Here is a 12,992-nt window from a genome sequence, read left to right on the forward strand (position 1 = left end):
GTACGTACCGTACCCATGCCATTAGGACGTGGGTACGGGTCGTACCACGCCCACCCCAACGTCACCCAAACAATGGCGTTACGGCCCGTACCCAGGCCTTTGGGACGTGGGTACGGGCCGTAACCCCATTGTTGTGGTTACGTAGGGGTACGTACCGTACCTATGCCATTAGGACGTGGGTACGGGTCGTACCGCCATTGTTTGGGTGCTGTAGGGGTAGGCGTGGTACGACCCGTACCCACGTCCTAATGGCATGGATACGGTACGTACCCCTACGTAACCACAACAATGGGGGTACGGCCCGTACCCACATCCCAAAGGCCTGGGTACGGGCCGTAACGCCATTGTTGGGGTGACGTAGGGGTGGGCGTGGTACGACCCGTACCCACGCTCTTAAGGCGTGGGTACGGTGCGTACCACAATTGTTGTGTTGACGTTTCGCGTCCATGTCCACTTCCATTGTGGGGGACGCAGGCCTTGGTGGACACGCCCCCACCCCCGAAGTGACCAGGCCCTGGGGGTCAGGTATGTACAGGGCATGTATGATTTTGAACTTGGGTGGGGGTTATGTTTCCTGCCCCTGCCCCCCCCCCTTTGCCCCTGGCTATTGTTCTGACCTTCTGCGACGTCTGCGTCGGTTCCTGTACACCAGGTGGACAGCTTTGAGGGCTGGGATGACACATAGGTTGGGGTCCATGGCTGTCCGTCGCGTGCAGGTGCTCCTTCTGCGTGTCGTCCTGATTTCCCGGCAGTTTTTGGCTGCCGTAAAATATTGTCCGTGCGGAGTGACGTGGGCACGAATCGTACTTGCTGGTTCGTGAAACGCTGCCTGACTCCGTCCGGGCGTCACGTCCGTGGTGTCCCGGATCGGAATTGTGGGTATATTGTTGCCGGTCGGTGTTTTTTACGCTTCGTACGGAAATGGTGTTTCCGTACGAATCGTACTTGCATGTTTGTAAGGTATTTTTCCCGGGTACGAGTCGGAGGGAGAAAACGCACCGTCCGACGATTCGTACCCGGTTTTTCCAGGATCGGGATCGGCCCCATAATGTATAGAATTTATGCGCACTCAAACAGTAATACAAGTGAAAGCACAACACAGAAAAATCCCACACCAATCTAGAAAAATAGATTCCATTTTAATAAATAAAATTATATCAGAATGACAAACATCCAATTCGTAGAACTAGAAATATGCAATTTCTAAGTCCAAGGTGAAAATAGTGCCAAAAAACAGAAGTACCAACTAGAGTTAATTGGTCGTGCCGGACAGGGACAACATCACAAGTTCAAACCAACCATGATGGAGCGCAGGCTGGGTACAGGACCGTGTTTGGCTAGCTGGACAGTGTACCTGGTTGTACTTGGACTGAGATTTGAGGTCTGGCATCATGCTGCATAAAGTTGCATCAGTTCCGATGGGGCCACTGATCAAGAGCTATGAGGTCATGTGTTGAGTTGTGTTGGACAGCAGCGGTCAGAGGAGGTCATTGATCAGGAGCTATCAGGTGCTATGATGTGTGGTCCTGAATCTGAGAGGACCCACAGTTGGGCAAAGAGGAGTACACATTGGAAATCATGTTTGTTTGCTGCCACAGTAAAGGGAAGAGGAGGGGGCAAGGGCTACCAGGCCCAGCCTCCTCTGCAGTCACCGTCTCCACCGACGCCACACCGCGCCAAGGGCGGACCCGTCTGCGCCCGTCAGAGCCTGGAAGAGGCGGGGCCTACCTTCTGACATCGGACCTGTGGTGTAGTACTCTTACAGCTGAGGTACCGTTTTTACATTATAAAGCGTTTTATCCATTAGACTATAATGACCAAACGGATTAAACGCAAGGATGCCCTCATGTCCTCAGGTGGGAGCCTGGTGGGGACCCACAACGCTTTTTCAACACGGGCGGAATCGGTGCTGACACATGAAATAGAGCTAATGGAAAAAAGACTGTCCCTGGACATTCTTGTGACACATAAAAGATCATCACTAGGTGGTATAAGCAGGGCCAGATCCCCCGCAGCTGCCCAATTAGCTGTTGGGTGGTCACATTATGACCAAATACCTAAGGACAGACCGGGGGGCCAGCAGATATAGCATTAGAACTGATTGATGCTGAAGCCAAACTGTCCATTCTAGCTGATTTTATCTCTCCGGTGTCGGTGCCGGTCCTGGCGGGGAGTGGAGTTCCGCCAGTGCTGGTGGCACCCCATTCCCCAGAGGTCTTGCCAGCTGTGTCCCTTGTACCTTTGGCCTCTAGTGGAGGACTAACAGTATCAAACTCCGTGCCCAGAGAGGTTACCACTAGATCCAAAAAGCACCTAAGGGCCTGCCCAAGGGGCAGCATGGCAGGACAGACTTTAAGTAATGAACCGCCGGCAAAACAGACCACGGGAGTTGCCTCCTAAAAGCCCAGACCAAAGCAGCCACCTTCTAAGCTGCCCAATAAAGAACTTACTGCCCCGGTAGGCATACAAGGGTCATCACAGAACGCCATGCTGCAGGGTACATCCTCCAGCCCACTGATTTCTGATGGAGAAGGCTTGAGACATTGGTGTCTGTGTTATTGGATCCCTTATTAGGTAAATTGCAGGCAATCAAGGAGAAACTTTTGCTGATTGATCTTTTAAATGGTGCCCCACCAAATCCATCTACCACAGGGTTATGGCAATGCAATTGTCCTGTTCATCCACCATCAGCTTTATCTGTAACACTTGCGGACCAGAGGGCGCTGCAGGCAGGAGGCCCAACCTCAGGGATTACAACCTCACTACCATTAATGAGTTTTGAGCCTAGAACAGATAGCCGGGTTGACACGGTAAATCAACACCCCGCAGTTTAATCCTATAGTAACACGCCCCAATGCCCAGACCAGGATTCAGGGAGCAAGGAAAGCAAGGGCAGCGGAGGCAGTGTCTGAGAAGGCACAACAGGAGAACCGCCAAAAGGCACTAAGGGAGGTAGCGCCTCTCAAAGCCAACCAAGGAGGGAAGATAGGTTAGTTGCCCCCAGCAGCAGTGAGCTACCAGTAATAGATCTTGCACCGGCAAGCTCCCCATACACAGTGGTTTTGACAGGAGTGCAAGGGTATAATAACACACAAGAGGAGCCCACTGCCCAGTTAATTAACAAAGTGGGGCACTGGATGTGCTAGTATGCAAACTTTAATATTCAAGAGCATTGGCACAATCTTATGGACAGGAGGGTTTCCTAGATTGTCAATTTGAGGAAAGCGCATGGGATCCTATCGCACTCAGCTGGCTTATTTGCCGTAAACTCTGGTATCAACCCTCTCCCTCTGTTTTTTTTACGGACCTTTGCCAAGTTTGAATCCCATACAATGTCACGCAGGAGCAGGGACCTGGGTGGGGTGGTAGACCGGTGGCGGTAACAAACACATTTGCGCCTCTAAAGGATTTGAATGATATTGATTGACTAAATCACAGGGAGTGAGGTGAGAGATTCAGCAATACTTTTTTGGCTAATATGGATGTAGCTGAGAGGAGTGAGGACCCCCAAATAAGGATAACATCACAAGCCCAATTGGAAGGTAGGGAGTTAGGCACCTTGGGGACAACCCATACAGCTAGACCTGCCACCCTGCAGAGTAGTACTGGGCTTGCTGACTCTGTTGTGATGAATAGTGGGGGAGACATAAAAATTATCTCATGCAACATAGTAGGATTGCCGAGTAAACTTGAGGATGAGCAGTGGCTCACCTATATAAGGGCGTTCCACATAATATACCTACAGGAAAAATGGGAGATAGGTAATAATGTTTTCATTGAAGGATATAAAACCTTCCTCCGCCCAGCAGTCAGATCGGTCTCAGGCAGAGGAAAGGGGGGCTGATCATGTTTATAGATTTGAGAATACAGTTTAGTTGGAAGAACCTGGCATGGGATTCAAATGTTGCCCAGGGATTACAATTCTCGAATAACATATTTAGGGTAATTTTAATAAACTTTTATAATGGAATGTCAAATGCGCATGGATCAAGCAGCGTCCAAGGACTAAGCACATGGTTAGAGCATACACGTAAGAAAGGGTTTGCCCTTTCACAACTGATTTTAGTCGGTGGTTTTAACTGTCATTTGTGTCCATACTTGAGGGAGGCTCAGGGAGACTGGTCATCCTGCCCACAAAGGAAGGGACCACACCTGGAGCACACCCAGGCTGGGCGGGAACTGACTGGTCACTTTTAATCCCATGGGTTAACACAAACGTTGGACATGATTGCTAACAATAAGAGCAGGCCGGTTCATCCTACATTCAAAGGGAGAGGTTGTCACTCGTTTATCGGTTTTATTTTTGTTTCCCCTTTAATGAGAAGAGATGTATTCAATTTTAATATTCAACACAGCGCTTTCAGTGATCATAACCCACTCACTTTAGTGCTTGCGGTCCAGTCCCAGCCACCAGTATTAAATGGCCGGGTAGGGGGCTCTCCGATTGCGGTTATGGACCAAGGCAGAAGGCTGAGATTGGCTAAGATAGACCCTATTGCTTTAATATTTCCTTATTTGATAGGGGTTACCAGGAAATAATGAAATGTTTAGATTTAGACGTGGAAGGGGTAGAGTTAATTGAGGCCTTTAGGAATACTGTAAATCTGGTGGATAGCTTCCTGAAATCCACAATACATATGCCCAGTGGGAGCGCTCCAAGGTGGCTTTAAGAAAGTTAAAAGCAGCACTTAAGCAGACCCCAAGGGACAGGGAGCGGGTGGCGGCATGCTGTTCAAGTTATAAGCAAGCAGTTAAAAGACGAAAGGGGCAACTCCAGCGTGCACCATGGAGGAGCTCAGCGAGGCGACGGAATTGAAAGACTCTGCCCGTTTTAGGAGAGTGATTTATAACCCATGCTTTAGGGATTCGAACAAGCTGGGGTTAAGCAATAACATGCTCCCAGATCAATGGCAGCTACACTTCCAGGGATTGTATAATCACTCGCATAGCCAGGAAAAGTCACAGACCCCAATACCAATATCAAACACTAATTTTGTGACCCTCTGCTTGGATGAAGTGAGTCTGGGAATTGAGGGCCTGACGAGGAATAAGGCACCGGGACCGGATGGGATCCCACCAGACCTCTTTCGTAGTAACAAGGAGGTCTGGGCCCCACTCTTAACCAGGGTACTAAATGCTGCAATAACTTCAGCAAAGCCAGCATCTTGTCCTCTGCCATCATTGTGCCAAGAAAGGTGATAGGGATAGTCCACATTGTTATCACCGCACATCCTTGATAGATGTTTCAGCTAAGGTATTTTGGGCGGGTGTTTTTAAACTGGTTGATGGATTGGGCAGAATAAACACATTATTTCGGATGCCCAATATGGGTTCCGCCCAAGGAAGTCCACCATAGACCAATGCCTTAACTTGTATCTCATTACCGCAAAATACCCAGTAGCCAAGTCAGGGGTGTTATACCTAACTTTTATGGACCTCACTGCGACCTTTAACCGCGTGAACCGTTGCAAACTGTGGGTAATCATGTGTGAACTGGGATGGACCTGGCAATAATAAACATTCTTCAATCACTACACTCCAAAACTACAGCTGCTGTTAGATACACACAGGAAGGGAAGGTAACAGACTTTTTTTAATGCACAAGTGGGGTCAGACAAGGATGCATACTAGCCCCGTTTCTGTTTACCTTATACATTAACCCCTTCATGCTGCAGACGGCCCCTGCCATCCGACATCATGGTGAGCGTGTGCGGAGGACGGCCAGGGTCCGTCCAAACCCCGCCCACTCTTTATTTCACCCGCACAGGGGGAAAATCCGTGCAGCGCAAAAGGGGTTAACGGCCTAGATTCGACCTTGAGCACCATTAAAGCAGGCTGCCGAGAATAGATGCGAGAGCGGTTCCGGTCCTGCTTTACGCAGATGACACGGTGCTCCTTGCCCGCACCTCAAATGGCTTGCAGCTTTTAATGAATGGTTTTGTAAAGTTTATGGAAAACCTGGACATGTCTCCCAATCTTTCAAAATCATATGTAATGGAAATGGGGAAGAAGCCAAATAAATCCTATAATTACACCATAGGCTTTCACAACCTAGGCAAAATTCCAGCTTTCGCTTATTTGGGCATTTTTTCGATGGCCATTTCAATTTCAAACACTTACTGGAAGAGAAGTGCTTGGCCCTGACTAGATACACAGGTTCCATTGCGAATTTTGCACGAAGGTTGGGATGTTGTGCTCCGGGCACGATTTTAAAGTTGTACAATTCAATCTGTTGCTCAAAGGTTTTATATGGAAGCGAGGTGTGGGAATTCGCCAAGGTTAATAACTTACAAAGGGAAGAAAATAGATATCTGAGATGTGTATTGAAGGTCCCTCATAGTACCCCGGCATTTAGTGTTCTCGAAGATTTGGGGATCAATTATATTTCTGACCTGGTGGCAGTTAAGCTACTTCTATGTTGGCTGATGGTGTGGACAAATGCAGAGGCGGGTCTGACAAGGCTGGTAATCCAGGATTCTCTTTCCCTAGACCATGGGCTGAATATGCCCTGGATAAAACATGTCAGGGATTCTTTTTCTAATTTAGGTCGTGCAGACTTATTCACTAAACCGGACAACATAATAACTCAGGGTAAGGCTGTCATCAAAGATTTGTATATGAAGTTTGCCATGGCGCAACACGAAGCCACTGAACTCGCTAAACACACAGTGAGAGATCACATTTTAGTTAAAACAACTCAGGGTATAGACCCATATTTAACACTATTGACAAGTGCACATGATAGATTTTTAATGACACGTTTTAGACTAAATTTTATTCATCATTTATTGGCAGTACCGGCAGGTTTTATTATGAATCCAGAAGAGAGAGGGCCCTGTGGCTGCGACAATAGGGCTCGACAGAATACCCTGCATCTAGTTCTTTTTAGTCCGTATTACGCCTACCCTAGAAAAATGTTTTTGAAGGGCATGTTAAGAAAAGCTGGATTTAGGCAGGCACGCATAGCTTTATTGTTTTTAAAATTGTCGTCAGATGTTTTTACACTTTTTTGTGTGTCCAACTTTTTAAGAGCAGCTGTAAAGCTAAGAACCACGAGGAGGGACTGAAGTTCAGAGGCATTTTGGCCATGCCCTCGTTCAATTTAGGCCTAATGGTTACAGTAGATTATTCATGCCTCTAGTTTGAACCTTTTCTCTAATGTGCCTTATACGGGGAAAGATTGGTATTAATAGGTAGTAATCCCGGAGGAAGATCGATTGTACATAAAAATAGTCTTAATCATGCATGTGACAACCCTTTTATAGTTTGTTTTTGCGTGGGAGAAACTGTTCTGTGTAATGCACCTATTATGGTTTTTTCTTGTATGCCGAGTAAGAACAATAATCATGTATTTTGTGATGTATTTTATTGAATTAATTGTTTATGTGCTTTTATGATTTGTTTTCAAATCGAATAAAGTTTTGATGATTGAGTGATTGAGTACACTCTGATGCCATACATGGGTCGGGTACCTGGGTGGCATTATTTGGGGATCAGGTCTCACTCCAGCAGAGGCTAGCAGCAGGGCATAGAGAGGTCTGGGGTGTCTTGGCAGGTGGGCAGATGCAGGACCAGTCTATGGAGCGTATGTCACTGTAGCTAAGAAAAGGAGGCCAGTCAGCTAGCCCTTAAAGTTACTCCGGAGATTCTGGTTCAAGAAGCAGGTCCAGTCATCCTTACTCAGGGCAGAAGGGCAGTAGGGTAGTCCTTCCAGCAGCAGGACAGTAGAGTAGTCCTTCTTCCGAGTCTTCCACAGGTACAGAAGTAATCCTAAGAGTGGGTCTTGGATCCAATATTTATACCTGGTGCCAGCTTTGAAGTGGAAGAAACTTCTAGACTCCCCCACAACCCGCCACATCTAGTTCTGGGATTTGAAAGCAAGACTGTGCACACGTTAATTTCACAGTATTTAAGGTATGTTACCATTTGTATCATATTGAACATCTTGTCAGATCTAAGATGGGAGGAGGGCATGATCTTGGTGACGATGGACGTGGTGTCTTTGTACACCAGCATTGAACTGGAACTGGGAATGAAATCCATAGAAAACATTCTGTTTAAAAGAGCTGCTTCCCAATGGAAGCACACAGAGATGCTGATCGATATGATGCGCATTATTCTCAATAACAATGTATTTTTATTCAATTCCCAATGGTACAAACAGAAGAAGGGAGTGGCGATGGGATCCAAATTTTCCCCCAGTTTCGCCAATTTGTTCATGGGTAAATTGGAAGAGGACTGGATATGGGGACCAGGAGGAGGCAGATTCCATGACTCTATTCTATACTGGGGGCGCTACATCGATGATTGTCTAATGATTTGGACAGGCAGCCCTGAAAAACTCACGGAATTTTGCACATACCTAAATTCAAACACTTTACATATGCAGTTTACACAAGAATCAAGCAGCATGAGTATCAAATTTTTGGATATTGAAATATTCATTAAAGACAATCAATTGCACACCAGACTACACAGGAAAGACACCGCATGTAATGCGATCCTACACGCAAAAAGTGCACATCCACCGCACCAAATCAATGCCATTCCACTAGGCGAATACACCAGGGCCAGACGGAACTGCAGTATTGACACAGATTTCCGACTTTGTTTACGGGACATGGAAACCAGATTCATCAAAAGGGGATATAATAAATCTGTAATCCAGAAAGCAGGGAACAAAATCAGAAACACTGACAGAACCAAAACCATCACAGACAAGGAGAAGAAACCCGCAGATACATCAGTCAGGCTGATCACCAATTACGATGGTCACAGTAGGGCCCTATCTAAAAGCCTACAGAAACACTGGCACATCCTCACAAATGACTCCTCTTTGTCAAAATTCATTAACAAAAGACCACAGATTACTTACCGTAGGGGCAAAACTTTACGCGCACGCCTTAGTCCCAGTTATACACACAACGCATTCCCAGATACATGGCTTAGCGTAAGATCCAAAGGTTTTTTCAAATGTGGCTTCTGTGGCATTTGTAGATGGGCTGAGGACAAGAAAAAGACGTTTCAAGGCCCAAACAAAGAATATGAGATTAGGGTGAACATTAATTGCAATACCAAATTTGTAGTGTATGTACTAGAATGTACATGTGGAGGTAAATATGTAGGCAGCACTATAAGATGCCTGAAGGAAAGGATTGTAGAACACGTAAGAGCCTTGAAACAAAAGGATTCAAGATACCCCATGGCATTACACATTTGGGAGTGTCCCACACAAGGCCAGACCAAGAAGTTTAAATTCTATGGTATAGATTTTTGCAAACAGAATCCTAGAGGAGGTAATAGGGAGCTAAACTTGAGGAGACTGGAAGCCTTTTGGATCATGCGCTTACGAACCTACGACCTAGGTTTTAATAGTGACAATGAGATGCACTATTTCCTAGGAGACTGATAGGTTCCTTATCATTTTGGAAAGTTATGTATTAAAGGGGTAACCCGGTAGACCACTGGACTCGGGTATAACTAGGTACACAAAGAACTGTCACAGTGGAAACACATTTAGAAATGTAAAAGAACATACATCTGTTAGCAATACAAACAAATTTTGCGACAACACCTGTTACTTGCATGTATGCTCATCATTTAATTGATTGTCCAATTTTTCAGTCAAACAGAGGATCAGTAATTCAACACAGCGCCAAAAGCATCACAGTATCAACATTTTCAAATGTATATAGGTGTAAGGTACGTGATAGGTGCAGGATTTTGGGATTAGTGCAGGGCGTAGTGAGGGAGGGAGGTTGTGAAAAATTTAGGAACATCCACAATTCATTGAAGAACCTAACCTGCCAGTTAAATGGCCACGAAACTAAAATTAAATAACACAGACTAAGACAGCAGTTGTGCATTCACTGACAATCTCCTGTGTTGATTGAAGAAAGAAAAAAGTCGACGTTTCGACCCCTGTTAAAGCCAGCAAATTGGTTTGCTTGGGGTTGGGGTCTTCATCAGGACCAGGGAAAGGGCTTACACCTGGGGGCAAAGGTCAAAGATAAAAAACCGTGAGGTGTGTCTATGGAGGACCATTATAATTAAGAGAGAACAATTATGAAAAATTAATTACCAGCATCAGCAGCAGATATCAAGCTGGAAAAATTGGGAAGGGGCCAGTCAGTGCTCCTAGGAAGAAGGAAAAGAGACTAGGAATACTAAAACCATACTTAAAAAACAACGGGTGTCAATAAAACCTAAGATACCAAAAACACTCACCCAAGGTGTAATATTCCAATGCTCGAAAAATGAGACAAGGGAGGGCTGAATGTATCAGCATAAACACTCATCCAATGGTGTCAAAAGCTGGAAAGAAAAGGGGGGGGGAGGGGGGGTTAATGATCTCCCACACTCGGATCCCGTAGAAGCACAAAGCGCATATAAGGTTACTTGACCTGAATATATTACGCGGGAAAAGCGCGAAGCAAAATTAAATCGCAGCGCATTACCGGTACGTCTGCATGCTATGGCAGGGCGTATAGAAGTGTAGGGAATCCCATGTACACTGAAAATGTGGCAAAACTCACTTGTAACATTACGGGAAAAGCTACTGAGTGCGTAGACTGCAACATACCTCGAGGGCCGCGCCGTGAAACTGACAGCTAGCCCTGGGTGTCGTCACATGACTAAACAAATACGGGCCAATCGCGCGCACAACCAAATGGTCGCGCCTTGATTGGTAGACTTGGGGGTGTGTCAGGTCACGTGTTCGAGTACGAACCCGGCCGAAGGTCTGGAGATTAAAGGGAGACGGAGGGAAGCGAAACCACCGAAGCTGCAAGCGATAACATACCTCGAGGGCCGCGTAAGTCGGTCCGACAGCTAGCCAAGAGCCGCGTCACATGATCAATTATATATCCATCAGACGCGTGCTGATTGGTGGAAGATAAGGGGTGTGTAATGTAAACTGAGCTGATGTCAGCTCGTCTAAAGCAGGGACCAATTTGCTGGTTCTAAATCCATGATCACAGTATTAAAAAGCAATACATTAATTTATACAGTAGTATGGTAACAGCAATAGATGATACGGAAAACAACCAAAACATTGGGCATGATTAATACATCCCATGGTGACGCTCAAAATAGTATACGGAATAACACAGGTGAATGGTATCACTAAACGGCACAGCAATTGAGGTGTACTCATATAACCACGGCAAATACCCAATGTAGTGGGGTTCACCATGAATTATACCAGACAATTTGAAGGAGTGTATCCCATAATGGCTTAGATGTTTAACCATTGTTTATTAAAGATATTTGGGTGAAGGTTGCGTCAAGTTCATTCAGGCCACAAATGACAGAGTCAAAACGGTCCATCCACTTACACTCCCTGATGTTAAGAATTGAGCCGAGGTCACCACCCCTAACACCCAGTGTTATGGCTTCAATTACCAGCCATCTAAGCGATTCAGGGGAATGGTTACATGTATTGAAGTGGTCAACCAAGGGTGCACCAGGTGTGTTACATCTAATCCTGCTACAGTGTTGTAGTATCCTGCATTTCACTTTCTGGGTAGTCTGGCCTATATAGATCTTGTTACAAGGGCAGACTATTGCATAGATGACATTCTTAGTGTTACAATTGGTGAGCGTCTTTAAATCCACCGTGCAGTTGTTATGTTGGAACGTCTTTGTTTCAAGAGTCAAATTGCAGGCTTTGCACTGTCCACATTTAACATGGCCCGTGGGGGCCGGAAGATGCCAAAGCGATTCAATTGTTGGTCTAGGTTGTGTTTCCAAGAGTGATTTCACCACATGATCGCGGACATTTTTGCCTTTTTTAAAGGCATGCATTGGGGGTTCGGTGAGCTGGAGTTCTGCTGAAACCAAGTGCCAATGTTTATTGACAATTTTACGGATATCATTACTCCTGGTGTTAAAGGTCGTGACACATATAAGTCTGTTGGGATCATCCATCCGTGCTTTAGGGGTGAGGAGGAGGTCTCTATGATTGTACCAGGCTCTCTTGCGGGCCCTCTTGACAAGCCTCCGAGGGTAGCCGCGTTCAATCAGTCTGAGGATGAGGTCATCAGATTCCGTGAAGAAATCGTCTTTTCTGGAACAGTTCCTCCTGATCCTCAGGAACTGTCCGAAAGGGAGGTTATCACGTAGTCCTCTCGGGTGGTGACTTCCATACCTCAATAGGGTGTTTCTTTCCGTGGTTTTTCGGAACAGGGTTGTGTACAGACAGTCGTCCATAGCCTTGATAGTGATATCAAGGAAATCGATACTGGACTTGTCCTTGGTCATGGTAAACCGAATGTCTGCCGATCTATCATTCAACCAAAGGAAAAACTCATCAAGATCCTGGTCGTTGCCTGTCCAAATCATCAGGACGTCGTCGATGTATCGTTTCCAATATTTGACTCTTTGCCTGAATGGGTTGGTGATATTACTGACAAAGGTCTGTTCGAAGTTGTCCATATACAAAATGGCCAGGTCTGGGGCAAAGCTGGCACCCATCGCCACGCCTTTCGTTTGCATGAAGAAGTCATTTTGGAAGAAAAAGAAATTCTGCGTCATTGCTATGTTGAGTAATTTGATGATAAAATCCGAGGGGACTTATCATTTTGGAGTCTGAGAGGTTATTGATTTTGGAGTATGGTCCATAGCATGTGATCATCTCGACAATGTACACATACGGTAATGATCACAACTGAACCATACACCGTATTAGAAATTAATAGTAACATCATGTATTAACAATCACACTACACTGTACGTTCAAAAAACAAATGTCACCACAACTATCTAATGAAGGTAGACTAAGAACGGTATCAGATGGACAGCAGAGTGTAATGTAGACTTTGGTATGTACTGGTCTGAATCGACTAATTATTGTGGCCTATTTGCTTCTCCAATGTGCACTTGACTGTTCTGCTTTTCGCTACGATATGCGGTTTATATCAACCGTAATTTACATGCTCATTGCATATACGATACGTTGCTGTAATTTGTACCGTTTCTCTATTACAATCCGT

Source organism: Triturus cristatus, chromosome 7 (genome assembly GCF_964204655.1).
Source record: "Triturus cristatus chromosome 7, aTriCri1.1, whole genome shotgun sequence".
Classification (NCBI taxonomy): domain Eukaryota; kingdom Metazoa; phylum Chordata; class Amphibia; order Caudata; family Salamandridae; genus Triturus; species Triturus cristatus.